General features: G+C 58.1%; 1 protein-coding gene across 3 annotated transcripts in view; it reads left to right on the top strand.

Annotated features, from left to right (window-relative positions):
* The first annotated feature begins 987 nt into the window (after nt 1–987).
* Nucleotides 988–13,813, top strand: part of LOC146076058 (thialysine N-epsilon-acetyltransferase-like) — a 56,635-nt gene continuing 43,809 nt past the window's right edge. The window contains exon 1 of one of the 3 annotated variants that reach the window (XM_083185873.1): nt 988–1,046. The gene's annotated coding sequence lies outside the window, so the exon portion shown is untranslated. Of the gene's footprint in view, nt 1,047–1,360; nt 1,418–10,359; nt 10,426–13,813 lie in introns of those variants that run through there. The other 2 variants (XM_083185876.1, XM_083185874.1) reach the window with 2 other exon arrangements.

Raw genomic sequence — 13,813 nt, forward strand, 5'->3', positions numbered from 1 at the left:
CTGTGATGTCACCAGTGATATACCGGTCACCGCGCATGTACCAGTGTGGATGAGAAGATGGCGTTCTGCTGAGTGTTATATTATGGAGCTCTGTGATGTCACCAGTGATATATACCAGTCACCGTGCATGTACCAGTGTGGATGAGAAGATGGCGTTCTGCTGAGTGTTATATTATGGAACTCTGTGATGTCACCAGTGATATACCGGTCACCGTGCATGTACCAGTGTGGATGAGAAGATGGCATTCTGCTGAGTGTTATATTATAGAGCTCTGTAATGTCACCAGTGATATACCGGTCACCGTGCATGTACCAGTGTGGATGAGAAGATGGCGATCTCCCGAGGGTTATATTATGGAGCTCTGTGATGTCACCAGTGATATACCGGTCACCGTGCATGTACCAGTGTGGATGAGAAGATGGCGTTCTGCTGAGTGTTATATTATGGAGCTCTGTGATGTCACCAGTGATATACCGGTCACCGTGCATGTACCAGTGTGGATGAGAAGATGGCGTTCTGCTGAGTGTTATATTATGGAGCTCTGTGATGTCACCAGTGATATACCGGTCACCGTGCATGTACCAGTGTGGGTGAGAAGATGGCGTTCTCCCGAGGGTTATATTATGGAGCTCAGTGCCCCCTTCCACACGTTAGTGTTCTCCCTCCCACCACCTGTGCAGTAAATGAGTAATTAGAAGTTACTGCTCCAGGTCCTACATGTTGAATGGCAGATAGAGCACCCCCTGCCACCAGTGGGACATCAAAGCTGCTGCCCCTAGGAGGGGAGAATGGGTAAGGGCCCCAGTGCATTGCTTTTCCCAGGGGCCTACACTGCTGTTAAGACAGCCCTGCATAAACCATCATGTGTAAATATATACGTGTATGTAACTGTGGCTCTGATACTACTCTGTGCCTGGTGTAATGCTGCCCTCACCTGGCCATACTGGGTAATGCACCCAACCATCGCGCTTCAGTTCCTGTAACGTGGGGTCAGAGGTCAGTGTGTGCCTTCCAGGGCAGTGTCCTTACACTGTGTGTGTGACAGGTACGTACCGACAGTAGCAATGACATGGTGACCGCTATAGTCATGGAGACTGACAAGAGTGACTGTACAGAGCTGTATTATATGTTGGTGCCATATACAAAAATATACTACAGGGCTGGTGACCTGGTCCCTATATTATTATTATTATCCTTTATATGGCGCCACAAGGGTTCCGCAGCGCCCAGTTACAGAGTACACATAATCAAACAGGAAAACAGTGACTTACAGTTGCAGACAATACAGGGTAAATACAGGGTAAATGATTATAGGAACATCAGCCGATTACTGCAACATAAGTATCCAGGTGGCAGCAGACAGCGAGCTATGGTGCAGTCGGGGACTACAGAAGTAAGAAAGGATAAGCATACGAGGTAAGAGGGCCCTGCTCGTGAGAGCTTACATTCTAAAGAGGGGGGCAGACAGACAGGGGTGACACAGGAGGGGTAGACAGGGCGAGGAACAGAAGGAAATTTTGGGGGTGTGGCCTAATTAAAGGGGGTGTGGCCTATACTCGTGACTCTCCCACGAGGCCATGGCCCCATTTTGATGCTATGGGGGCATGACCCAGAGGCTCTGTGAGCCTCTATGCCCCCGGCCCCCTGCTGTGCAGGAAGAGGCAGGCTCGCTGCTGTGCGGGAAGAGGCAGGCTCAGTGCTGTGCAGGAAGAGGCAGGCTCAGTGCTGTGCGGGAAGAGGCAGGCTCAGTGCTGTGCGGGAAGAGGCAGGCTCAGTGCTGTGCGGGAAGAGGCAGGCTCAGTGCTGTGCGGGAAGAGGCAGGCTCAGTGCTGTGGGGGAAGAGGCAGGCTCAGTGCTGTGCGGGAAGAGGCAGGCTCAGTGCTGTGCGGGAAGAGGCAGGCTCAGTGCTGTGCGGGAAGAGGCAGGCTCAGTGCTGTGCGGGAAGAGGCAGGCTCAGTGCTGCGGGGGAAGAGGCAGGCTCAGTGCTGTGCGGGAAGAGGCAGGCTCAGTGCTGCGGGGGAAGAGGCAGGCTCAGTGCTGCGGGGGAAGAGGCAGGCTCAGTGCTGCGGGGGAAGAGGCAGGCTCAGTGCTGTGCGGGAAGAGGCAGGCTCAGTGCTGCGGGGGAAGAGGCAGGCTCAGTGCTGTGCGGGAAGAGGCAGGCTCAGTGCTGTGCGGGAAGAGGCAGGCTCAGTGCTGTGGGGGAAGAGGCCGGCTCAGTGCTGTGCAGGAAGAGGCAGGCTCAGTGCTGTGCGGGAAGAGGCAGGCTCAGTGCTGCGCGGGAAGAGGCAGGCTCAGTGCTGCGCGGGAAGAGGCAGGCTCAGTGCTGCGCGGGAAGAGGCAGGCACGCTGCTGCGCGGGAAGAGGCAGGCTCGCTGCTGTGCGGGAAGAGGCAGGCTCGCTGCTGTGCGGGAAGAGGCAGGCTCAGTGCTGTGCAGGAAGAGGCAGGCTCAGTGCTGTGCGGGAAGAGGCAGGCTCAGTGCTGTGCGGGAAGAGGCAGGCTCAGTGCTGTGCGGGAAGAGGCAGGCTCAGTGCTGTGCGGGAAGAGGCAGGCTCAGTGCTGTGCGGGAAGAGGCAGGCTCAGTGCTGTGCGGGAAGAGGCAGGCTCAGTGCTGTGCGGGAAGAGGCAGGCTCAGTGCTGCGCGGGAAGAGGCAGGCTCAGTGCTGTGCCAGCTGTGTCCATGCAGCGCACAGGAGTAGACAGCGGCGTCTCAGTCCTTGCACCCTCGTACACACAGGGACGGGTAATGTGGCAGCATTAGCAGAGGGTCGCAGCGCGGGGTTACTGGCATGTAATTGCCACTCAGGTAAGCTGCTGAATAAATGGGGGTCCTCTGCAGGTAAACCCCGAGTGTGCAGAATATACCGGTACCTGGAGGATTACCGGACGGACTGGATGACTGAAGAATTGGAGACTGCTAGAATCCAAACATAGGGCCCAATTCAGTGCTGTGTTCGCACAGTGGGGCTGATGTACTTAAGGCCCCCATACACTAGGGCGACTTGTCCTTAGGACAAGTCGCCCCCGACATCCCCCTGAGCTTCCCCGGCTGCTCCCCGGGGGAGCGTGATTAGATTGGCACTTGATGTGCCATTTTTTACATGTGATAAATCGTCTCGATTTATCACATGTAAAAAACCCGGGGAGCAGGGGGGGGGGGGGGGCTACCGAGCAGGGCTGCTGGTGGGAGCTGGGGGGGCTGCGGGGGACACAGGCTGCATAGAGCCGGGCAGGGGGAGCCGGCCGGGAGCTGTCAGTAATGAATAAAAAAAAAAAAGCCCATACAATGAATCGGCAGCCTGTGATTGGCTGAGCGCCCTTTCAGCCAATTGCTGACTGGCTGAGAGAGCGCTCAGCCAATCACAGGCCGCCCATGCATTGTATGGGCTTTTTTTTTTATTCATTACTGACAGCTCCCGCCGGCTCCCCCTGCCCGGCTCTATGCCGCCTGTGTCCCCCGCAGCGTCCCCAGCCCCCCCTGCTCCCTCTACCGCCTCGCCGCCCCACTAGGTCCCAAGTCGGGTGGTCGGACGTGCAGCAGGTCCGACCACCCGACGCAGATCCGATGCGCACAGGACCGCGCATCGGATCTGAGGGGACATCAAAACTAGCCGATTTTGGTCCGATTTCGGCCAGATCCGACTGATCTGGCTGAAATCTGCCCAAAATCGGCTAGTGTATGGGGGCCTTAAGCTTTAACAAGAGATAAATCCAAGGGTGATAAGGAGAGATAACCGTCCGGCCAATCACCTGCCAACTGCCATGTTACAGCCTGTGTGTGAAAGTCAGCTAGGAGCTGATTGGGTGGACGTTTATCTCTCCTTATCACCCCGGCATTGATCTCTTGTACGTCTGCCCCACAGATCGATACAACGCCCACTAGTGATGCAATCCTGCTACTACGTTCCTTTGCTAGTTGTTCACAAAGCGATTGACAGGAAGCCGACGCCTGGGGGTGGGAACGGGACGTTTAGGAAATCGCAGACGAGCCCACGCGTTGTAGTGTGGTGGGTGTGGGGGGTGTGGGGTCTGTGACGTCCGCTCCAGGCCGGATAACCCTGTATTAAGTATTGTACAGCGCTCGCAATGAGAGGTGCCCAGTACAAAATGAACCGAAGGATTCGCCCGGCTGTGACACCTTCGCTGGCCGTTCACATCTTTTCGTGGGGGCGGGATTTCACTGTAGTGGGGCGTGTCCTAACTCTACGCTGCACATTTGCACAGCAGTGACCAGGTCTGAATCGGACCAATAATTCCTGTCCTTGCAGGCTGCACTTATTCACTTACTGACAACGCTGGTTGTTTACAGTTGTCATGGAAACGGTCCCAGCAGGCCTTGCAGCCGGTAATGTCACTCGCTGGTGTAGATGATGCTGAGTGGTCACAGTTATAGTATTGGATGTATCACTCTGTATATAGAGAATGGCGCATTGCCTCTCGCACAGTATATACCGCACCTATGTCCTGGCTACTGTGTGTGTGTGTGTGTAACGATCAGATCAGGTGATCGATCAAATTAACGTATGCCTCCTGTTATGATTATCTGTTCAATCAATGTATGTCTGGTATGTTTGGTAAAATCATGCCGCCTGTGATTATTATGTGGGAGATCAGAACATGTCATGTATTATGTGTGTGGACTATTGGTGACCCAGGGAGTGTAGCCATCTGTGGAATCCTCTGGAGTTAGGATGTAAGATAAGATCTGAGACCCCTCATAAACCAGATTGAGGGGGAGAGCAATAGTGTCCAGCCAACAGGCCAAAGTTGCTCTGGAACTCCACTAAATTACCTTTTATCACTTGAGGAATGTATAAAATCTACTTCAAAGCAGGGACAAATTCTTTATGGGAAAGATCCTATATCTAGGGACCTTCACTAGGCTCAGCAAGGGAATGGTTAAAAATCCCAAGGGTGGGAGGGATGAGGGAGTCTTCAAGGTATAACTAAGACCCTTCTCCCTATAGTCAGTGTCACTACCTGGGGGTCTAGCAAACAGGCTGTAAGCGACCAGAGATTTCTTGTGGAGAACCCCCCACGTCAGGATTGGTACTTAAGTGTAAGATACGGTTCTGTCATTTTTCCCTTTTATTTTATTTCTGAAATTGCATTTAACCCTGTGTGTACTTTTAAAATCATTGTAAAATCTTGTAACTATTTTCTAAAGCTCTGTAGTATTTCTAGGAATAAATAATACATATTCTCAGTCCTGGTTCTGTGTTCTTAAGACTCATTAGCCTCAGAAGAGAACGCTCCAGCGTGTTACCATTTGTATATTGTATTGTGCGGTCAGGTGCGAGCCAAGCCGCCCCTTGCGCAGTTTCAAGAGCTAAAATCAGGTTTTGGCTGGTGGCAGTGTACCTCAAGGAAAGGACCCGAGTGTTCTAAGTGAACCCCAGTCACGGCCGGAGCTGCTCAGATTGACGTATCGGAGCAGGCGACCGGTGGGTCCGTGACAGTGTGTGTGTGCAGGGGCGGAGAACATTCACCTCCTACAGACATGCACAGCGCAGGACATTCCCCTCGTACAGACATGCACAGCGCAGGACATTCCCCTTGTAAATACGCGCACAGCGCAGGACATTCCCCTTGTACAGACATGCACAGCGCAGGACATTCCCCTCGAACAAACACACAGCGCAGGACATTCCCCTCATACAAACACACAGCGCAGGACATTCCCCTCGTACAAACACACAGCGCAGGACATTCCCCTCGTACAGACGTGCACAGCGAAGGACATTCCCCTCGTACAGACGTGCACAGCGCAGGACATTCGCCTCTTACAGATGTGCACAGCGCAGGACATTCGCCTCATACAGACGTGCACGACATTCCCCTCGTACAGACGTGCACAGCGCAGGACATTCCCCTCGTACAGACATGCACAGCACACAACATTCCCCTCGTACAGACATGCACAGCGCAGGACATTCGCCTCTTACAGACATACACAGCGCGGACATTCCCCTCGTACAGACATGCACAGCGCAGGACATTCCCCTCGTACAGACGTGCACAGCGCAGGACATTCACTCATACAGACGTGCACAGCACAGGACATTCACTTTGTACAGACATGCACAGCGCAGGACATTCCCCTCGTACAGACATGCACAGCGCAGGACATTCCCCTCGTACAGACATGCACAGCGCAGGACATTCGCCTCGTACAGACATGCACAGCGCAGGACATTCGCCTCGTACAGACATGCACAGCGCAGGACATTCACTTCGTACAGACATGCACAGCGCAGGACATTCCCCTCGTACAGACATGCAGAGTGCAGGACATTCGCTCATACAGACATGCACAGCGCAGGACATTCGCCTTGTACATACGCGCACAGCACAGGACAGTCCCCTCGTACAGACATGCACAGCGCAGGACATTCACCTCATACAGACATGCACAGCGCAGGACATTCGCTCATACAGACGTGCACAGCGCAGGATAGTCCCCTCGTACAGTCATGCACAGCGCAGGACATTCACCTCGTACATACGTGCACAGCGCAGGACATTCACTTTGTACAGACATGCACAGCGCAGGACATTCCCCTCGTACAGACATGCACAGCGCAGGACATTCAGTTCGTACAGACATGCACAGCGCAGGACATTCCCCTCGTACAGACATGCACAGCGCAGGACATTCACCTCCTACAGATGTGCACAGCGCAGGACATTCACCTAGTACAGACATGCACAGCGCAGGACATTCGCCTCATACAGACATGCACAGCGCAGGACATTCGCCTCGTACAGACATGAACACAGCGCAGGACATTCACCTCGTACAGACATGCACAGCGCAGGACATTCGCCTTGTACAGACATGCACACACAGGACATTCACCTCATACAGATGTGCACACAGCGCAGGACATTCACCTCGTACAGACGTGCACACAGCGCAGGACATTCACCTCATACAGACGTGCACACAGCGCAGGACATTCACCTCATACAGACGTGCACACAGCACAGGACAATCACCTCATACAGACATGCACAGCGCAGGACATTCACCTCATACAGACGTGCACACAGCGCAGGACATTCACCTCATACAGATGTGCACACAGCGCAGGACATTCACCTCGTACAGACGTGCACACAGCGCAGGACATTCACCTCATACAGACGTGCACACAGCGCAGGACATTCACCTCATACAGACGTGCACACAGCACAGGACAATCACCTCATACAGACATGCACAGCGCAGGACATTCACCTCATACAGACGTGCACACAGCGCAGGACATTCACCTCATACAGACGTGCACACAGCGCAGGACATTTGCCTCCTACAGATGCGCACAGCGCAGGACATTCACCATGTACATACATGCAGAGAGAAGCCACAATTATGTGTGTGTGTATAATAAATAAATATATATATATATATATATATACTAAGTGATTCATCGCGCCCTCCGGGCGCTCTTCACACCGTCGTAAGGGGCTACGCCCCATTAAAAGTAGAAATATATGTGAGTGTGAGATCTAGTGTAATTGAGATAGAGATCGCAGAGAGAGATAGAAAGGGATCGCAGAGAGAGAGAGAGGGGTCGCAGAGAGAGATAGAGTGGTATCGCAGAGAGACAGAGAGAGAGGGATCGCAGAGAGAGAGAGAGGGAGGGATCGCAGAGAGAGGGAGGGATCGCAGAGAGAGGGAGGGATCGCAGAGAGAGGGAGGGATCGCAGAGAGAGAGAGAGGGGTCGCAGAGAGAGATAGAGTGGTATCGCAGAGAGACAGAGAGAGAGGGATCGCAGAGAGAGAGAGAGGGAGGGATCGCAGAGAGAGGGAGGGATCGCAGAGAGAGGGAGGGATCGCAGAGAGAGGGAGGGATCGCAGAGAGAGGGAGGGATCGCAGAGAGAGAGAGGGATCGCAGAGAGGGATAGATCGCAGAGAGAGAGAATCCCTTTCGTGGGCACCCCTCCCCCCACCCGAGACCCCCCCTCCCGAAATTCGCGGGCACCCCTCCCCCCACCAGCGTCACACACCCCAATTCACGGGCACCCCTCCCCCACCCGTGACCCCCCCTCCCGAAATTTGCGGGCACCCCTCCCCCACACCCCCCCCAATTTGCGGGCACCCCTCCCCCTACCCGTGACCCCCCCTCCCGAAATTCGCAGGCACCCCTACCCCCACCCGCGACACACATCCCCCAATTTACGGGCACCCTCCCCCCACTCAGAAATTTGTGGGCACCCCTCCCCCCACCCGTGACACACACACCCCCCCCAATTTGCGGGCACCCCTCCCCCCACCGCGACACCCCCCCCTAATTCGCGGACACCCCTCCTGAAATTTGCGGGCACCCCTCCCCCGACCCGTGACCAACACAAACCCCCGATTCGCGGGCACCCCTCCCCCCACCCGTGACCCCCCCTCCCGAAATTGGCGGGCACCCCTCCCCCCACCCGCGCCCCCCCTCCTGAAATCCGCAGGCACCCCTCCCCCCACCCGCGACAACCCCTCCCGAAATTCGCGGGCACTCCTCCCGAAAATCGCGGGCACCCCTCCCCCCACCCGCGACCCCCCCCCCCCTCCCGAAAATCGCGGGCACCCCTCCCCCCACCCGCGACCCCCCCCCCCTCCCGAAAATCGCGGGCACCCCTCCCCCCACCCGCGACCCCCCCCCCCCCCCTCCCGAAAATCGCGGGCACCCCCCATGTGGGGGGTGCCATGACACCTTCAGCAGGGGCTGTTGTACGCTGAGTACAGAAGTACTCACTGTGGATGTCTGGCCAGGGAGGAAGGAGCTGGCAGGAGGAGAGAGTACAGATGAGCCACTGCAGCCTGGTTGCCAAAGTGCACGCTGTCCTCCTGTGTACGGAGCTCCTGGGTCACAGCAGTCAGTGTGCTCGGGTGGAAGGGGTGGTGTTCAGCCGTGGGGCGGGGTTTGGGTGGTATTTGGCCAGACATGGGGAGTGGTGGGAGAGTAAGTGGCAGGAGCTTTGTGTAGGACATAGGACGTGTAGAACTTGTAATGCAGGTTCTGCATTGTGGATAACGGTGGCTGGGCCTGTCAATCACCCGTGGAACCCCGCCCACCATTACCTACACTGCTGACCCCCCCTCCCGAAATTCGCAGGCACCCCTACCCCCACCCGCGACACACATCCCCCAATTTACGGGCACCCTCCCCCCACTCAGAAATTTGTGGGCACCCCTCCCCCCACCCGTGACACACACACCCCCCCCAATTTGCGGGCACCCCTCCCCCCACCGCGACACCCCCCCCTAATTCGCGGACACCCCTCCTGAAATTTGCGGGCACCCCTCCCCCGACCCGTGACCAACACAAACCCCCGATTCGCGGGCACCCCTCCCCCCACCCGTGACCCCCCCTCCCGAAATTGGCGGGCACCCCTCCCCCCACCCGCGCCCCCCCTCCTGAAATCCGCAGGCACCCCTCCCCCCACCCGCGACAACCCCTCCCGAAATTCGCGGGCACTCCTCCCGAAAATCGCGGGCACCCCTCCCCCCACCCGCGACCCCCCCCCCCTCCCGAAAATCGCGGGCACCCCTCCCCCCACCCGCGACCCCCCCCCCCTCCCGAAAATCGCGGGCACCCCTCCCCCCACCCGCGACCCCCCCCCCCCCCCTCCCGAAAATCGCGGGCACCCCCCATGTGGGGGGTGCCATGACACCTTCAGCAGGGGCTGTTGTACGCTGAGTACAGAAGTACTCACTGTGGATGTCTGGCCAGGGAGGAAGGAGCTGGCAGGAGGAGAGAGTACAGATGAGCCACTGCAGCCTGGTTGCCAAAGTGCACGCTGTCCTCCTGTGTACGGAGCTCCTGGGTCACAGCAGTCAGTGTGCTCGGGTGGAAGGGGTGGTGTTCAGCCGTGGGGCGGGGTTTGGGTGGTATTTGGCCAGACATGGGGAGTGGTGGGAGAGTAAGTGGCAGGAGCTTTGTGTAGGACATAGGACGTGTAGAACTTGTAATGCAGGTTCTGCATTGTGGATAACGGTGGCTGGGCCTGTCAATCACCCGTGGAACCCCGCCCACCATTACCTACACTGCTTTTGAGTGACGGATCTGGCTAAATATATATATATATATATATATATATATATATATATATATATATATATATATAGACAATACCCACAGACACGTCCTGATTCTCCTATAGGCCCCACGGTGTGACACAGAACTGTGTATGCTCTATGGTACATGTAGCAGATGAGATGGGACGGTGACTCCTCACTCAGTGCCTGGGGTCAGATGCAGACTATTCCCCCACCCCCAGCACAAGCAGCTGCAGAGCCCTCACCCCAGTCACCAGACACGAGGTAAGGCTGGACAGGGCCGCAGGAGGAGCAGAATCGGCTTTGTCAGACAGATATACTTGCGTATACTAGGCACTGGTTTTGGATTGCTGCAGCAGCCAGAGAGGTAACAGGTGAGCAACACAGAGTCATTTACATGCCGTGGATTAAAATGTCTAGTTATTTATTCCCCCAAAGGGTTCAAGTGTCCGCAGGTGGGCCGCTTGGGGAAATAAACTTTTGAGGCTTCTGGTGGACCCTGTGGGAAAGGCCCTGTAGCATCTGCCGATGGCAGCAGATTGCTGGTACCACACAGGATGGCCGCAGACCTGCAGGAGGACGGAGAGGCCGGGGCTTGTGCTGGTACCACACAGGATGGCTGCAGTCCTGCAGGAGGACGGAGAGGCCGGGGCTTGTGCTGGTACCACACAGGATGGCCGCAGACCTGCAGGAGGATGGGGAGGCCGGGGCTTGTGCTGGTACCACACAGGATGGCCGCAGACCTGCAGGAGGATGGAGAGGCCGGGGCTTGTGCTGGTACCACACAGGATGGCCGCAGTCCTGCAGGAGGACGGAGAGGCCGGGGCTAGTGCTGGTACCACACAGGATGGCCACAGTCCTGCAGGAGGACGGAGAGGCCGGGGCTTGTGCTGGTACCACACAGGATGGCCGCAGACCTGCAGGAGGACGGAGAGGCCGGGGCTTGTGCTGGTACCACACAGGATGGCCGCAGACCTGCAGGAGGACAGAGAGGCCGGGGCTTGTGCTGGTACCACACAGGATGGCCGCAGTGCTGCAGGAGGAGGGAGAGGCCGGGGCTTGTGCTGGTACCACACAGGATGGCCGCAGTCCTGCAGGAGGACGGGGAGGCCGCGTTTTGTGCTGGTACCACACAGGATGGCCGCAGTCCTGCAGGAGGACGGAGAGGCCGGGGCTTGTGCTGGTACCACACAGGATGGCCGCAGACCTGCAGGAGGACGGAGAGGCCGGGGCTTGTGCTGGTACCACACAGGATGGCCGCAGACCTGCAGGAGGATGGAGAGGCCGGGGTTTGTGCTGGTACCACACAGGATGGCCGCAGTCCTGCAGGAGGACAGAGAGGCGGGGCTTGTGCTTGTACCACACAGGATGGCCGCAGACCTGCAGGAGGATGGAGAGGCCGGGGCTTGTGCTGGTACCACACAGGATGGCCGCAGTCCTGCAGGAGGATGGAGAGGCCGGGGCTTGTGCTGGTACCACACAGGATGGCCACAGTCCTGCAGGAGGATGGAGAGGCCGGGGCTTGTGCTGGTACCACACAGGATGGCCGCAGACCTGCAGGAGGACGGAGAGGCCGCGGCTTGTGCTGGTACCACATAGGATGGCCGCAGTCCTGCAGGAGGATGGAGAGGCCGTGGCTTGTGCTGGTACCACACAGGATGGCTGCAGACCTGCAGGAGGATGGAGAGGCCGGGGCTTGTGCTGGTACCACACAGGATGGCCGCAGTCCTGCAGGAGGACGGAGAGGCCGGGGCTAGTGCTGGTACCACACAGGATGGCCACAGTCCTGCAGGAGGACGGAGAGGCCGGGGCTTGTGCTGGTACCACACAGGATGGCCGCAGACCTGCAGGAGGACGGAGAGGCCGGAGCTTGTGCTGGTACCACACAGGATGGCCGCAGTCCTGCAGGAGGACAGAGAGGCGGGGCTTGTGCTGGTACCACACAGGATGGCTGCAGTCCTGCAGGAGGACGGAGAGGCCGGGGCTTGTGCTGGTACCACACAGGATGGCTGCAGTCCTGCAGGAGGATGGAGAGGCGGGGCTTGTGCTGGTACCACACAGGATGGCTGCAGTTCTGCAGGAGGACGGAGAGGCCGGGGCTTGTGCTGGTACCACACAGGATGGCCGCAGACCTGCTGGAGGACGGAGAGGCGGGGCTTGTGCTGGTACCACACTGGATGGCCGCAGTCCTGCAGGAGGACGGAGAGGCCGGGGCTTGTGCTGGTACCACACAGGATGGCCGCAGACCTGCAGGAGGACGGAGAGGCCGGGGCTTGTGCTGGTACCACACAGGATGGCCGCAGACCTGCAGGAGGACGGAGATTCCGGGGCTTGTGCTGGTACCACACAGGATGGCCGCAGACCTGCTGGAGGACGGAGAGGCGGGGCTTGTGCTGGTACCACACTGGATGGCCGCAGTCCTGCAGGAGGACGGAGAGGCCGGGGCTTGTGCTGGTACCACACAGGATGGCCGCAGACCTGCAGGAGGACGGAGAGGCCGGGGCTTGTGCTGGTACCACACAGGATGGCCGCAGACCTGCAGGAGGACGGAGAGGCCGGGGCTTGTGCTGGTACCACACAGGATGGCTGCAGACCTGCAGGAGGACGGAGAGGCCGGGGCTTGTGCTGGTACCACACAGGATGGCTGCAGACCTGCAGGAGGACGGAGAGGCCGGGGCTTGTGCTGGTATCACACAGGATGGCCGCAGACCTGCAGGAGGATGGGGAGGCCGCGGCTTGTGCTGGTACCACACAGGATGGCCGCAGTCCTGCAGGAGGACAGGGAGGCCGGGGCTTGTGCTGGTACCACACAGGATGGCCGCAGACCTGCAGGAGGACAGAGAGGCCGCGGCTTGTGCTGGTATCACACATGATGGCCGCAGACCTGCAGGAGGACGGAGAGGCCGCGGCTTGTGCTGGTACCACACAGGATGGCCGCAGTCCTGCAGGAGGATGGAGAGGCCGGGGCTTGTGCTGGTACCACACAGGATGGCCGCAGTCCTGCAGGAGGATGGGGAGGCCGCGGCTTGTGCTGGTACCACACAGGATGGCCGCAGTCCTGCAGGAGGATGGAGAGGCCGGGGCTTGTGCTGGTACCACACAGGATGGCCGCAGACCTGCAGGAGGACGGAGAGGCCGCGGCTTGTGCTGGTACCACACAGGATGGCCGCAGTCCTGCAGGAGGATGGAGAGGCCGGGGCTTGTGCTGGTACCACACAGGATGGCCGCAGTCCTGCAGGAGGATGGGGAGGCCGCGGCTTGTGCTGGTACCACACAGGATGGCCGCAGTCCTGCAGGAGGATGGAGAGGCCGGGGCTTGTGCTGGTACCACACAGGATGGCCGCAGACCTGCAGGAGGACGGAGAGGCCGCGGCTTGTGCTGGTGCCACACAGGATGGCTGCAGACCTGCAGGAGGATGGGGAGGCGGGGCTTGTGCTGGTACCACACAGGATGGCCGCAGTACTGCAGGAGGATGGAGAGGCCGGGGCTTGTGCTGGTACCACACAGGATGGCCGCAGACCTGCAGGAGGACAGAGAGGCCGGGGCTTGTGCTGGTACCACACAGGTGAATTTCTCAGCTCCCGATTGGCCGCTAGGCGGCCAATAGAATCATTCGGATGAGAGGCGCTGAAGATGAAACTTTAGCGTCTCTCCTGTTAGTGCGCAGGTACCGGCCGGAACATACGTGTTTTTTTATTTTCTGAAGACCTGGACTACGTCGGACAGAAGAGGACGTGATCTTCGCTGGAGGACCATCTTCA

Source organism: Crinia signifera, chromosome 4 (genome assembly GCF_055691185.1).
Source record: "Crinia signifera chromosome 4, ASM5569118v1, whole genome shotgun sequence".
Lineage (NCBI taxonomy): Eukaryota > Metazoa > Chordata > Amphibia > Anura > Myobatrachidae > Crinia > Crinia signifera.